Source organism: Pinus tabuliformis, chromosome 6 (assembly GCF_031772625.1).
Source record: "Pinus tabuliformis cultivar Carrire ecotype Pingquan chromosome 6, CPIR1, whole genome shotgun sequence".
Lineage (NCBI taxonomy): Eukaryota > Viridiplantae > Streptophyta > Pinopsida > Pinales > Pinaceae > Pinus > Pinus tabuliformis.
In genome coordinates, this window is record NC_142292.1 from 1,370,295,195 (window position 1) to 1,370,297,046 (window position 1,852).

The following is a 1,852-nucleotide window of genomic DNA, read 5'->3' on the forward strand; positions in this document are numbered from 1 at the left end:
GAAGAGATGCCCACTAAAATAACACCAAGTCTAGATAGTTTTACTACTAATTTATTCAAATCCTACTGGCCAATAATTGGTAAGAAAGTACATGACTTGGTAGAGGAATCAAGAAGCATTCAAGAATTGTGGTATCGATTAAATGACATCTTTCTCCCTATGATTCCTTAGACAAACGATTCTAGCAATGCTAGTATTTTTATACCAATTTCCTTATGTAATGTCATATAATATTATCTCATCCATTTTTGAAATGAGGTGTATACCATTGTTAAAAAATTTCATAGATCCGAAACAACACAGATTTGTGGATGTTAGACATATCAAGGATGGAATCATCATGACCCATGATATAATACACTTGCTCAAAAAGAGTAGGAAACCAAGAATGTTTAGTAAGCTTGACTTATCTAAGGCATGTGATAGATTGAATTGGCAATATTTACTCAGTATTTTAACACCTTTTGGTTTCACCTCCAATTAGATTTGATGGATATGTTCCTTAATATTTACACCCTTATTCTCTATCCTTCTAAGAAATTCGTCTTCTTGTACATTCAAAGTCTCTAGGGGCCTACACCAAGGGGATCACCTCTCCACTTTCTTGTTAATTTTGGAAACTGAGGGACTTGGGAGATATATCAAAGCAGTAGTGCATCAGGGGCTAACCAAATGGCTAATATTTTGGGGTAATGATTTACCCCTCTCACCAATAGTTTGTGCATGACATTATGTTATTTGGAGAACAAATGTTCCAAGAGATCCGGGCACTAGATACTAGCCTCTCATACTGTCAAGTGGCCTCTGGCACTCTGGCTAGTGAGGAGAAATTGAGTATGTAATTCTTCAATACCAACTCTTTGGTGGATACAAATCTAACACGAAACATTGATTTTCAAATTGGTCCCTTACCAACCAAATATTTAGGTATTCCTCTTACAGAAAATTATTTGCAGGTCTCATGTTCGTTAGATATGAAGGAAACAACCTCTAGGCATTTGTAAAATTGGACCTTCATAGAGCTCAATCTTCCTAGCCACATTATTGAGCTTAAGGTTGTTTTACAAGGAATTCAGATTTATCAGTTGTTAATGCTCTAGGAACCGAAGGCAGTATACAAGGACATTGTTTCTGTAAGTTCTTGTGGAAATGGACTTAGTAAGGTGGAAAAATGGTCCCTTGTGCCTTGGAAGAAAATGTGTCTTCCAAAATGGCATGGGGAGGTGGAATAGGTATGAGAGATATTGAAACTATCAACAAAACCATGGGAGCTAAGTTATGTTTGCATTGGCTTCATGGAGGTCAAGAGCTATGGAAGAAAACATGGAATAGAAAATACAACCTGATCATTGCTGAAGCTCAGAAAGTGTGGTAGGAATATTTTATGTCATGTTCATCAATATAGAATTTAGCATTGAAATGGAATTATTTCATGTAAGACCATTTATTCTAGGAAATTAGAGATGGTTGTACACCTAATTTTTGGGAGGAGTCTTGGAAACAAATATCAAGGTTAGAAAGGAGAGAGGAGTTAGGATGCCTCAAAGAGTACATGATGAGGGCATGGTTGTAGTGGTTGTGTATTTTTAGAGAGATGGTTCTCCCTTAAACTAGTGGCATAAGTGGAAATCTGAGGAGCACTGTAGTGAGGGCATGTTCCCATAGCAATGGCAGATTCTTGATACATTACTAAGTGACAAAAAGATACAAGTAGCGAGTGGGGAGTAGAAGCTGAGATAGGATATCAAACATAGGGTGTGTTTACCATTAAAGAGGCCTATGGCATTATGGAAAATCATAAGGAAATCCAAAGGGAGCCTCTTTGGTAGAATATTTGGAAAATAAAGTTATG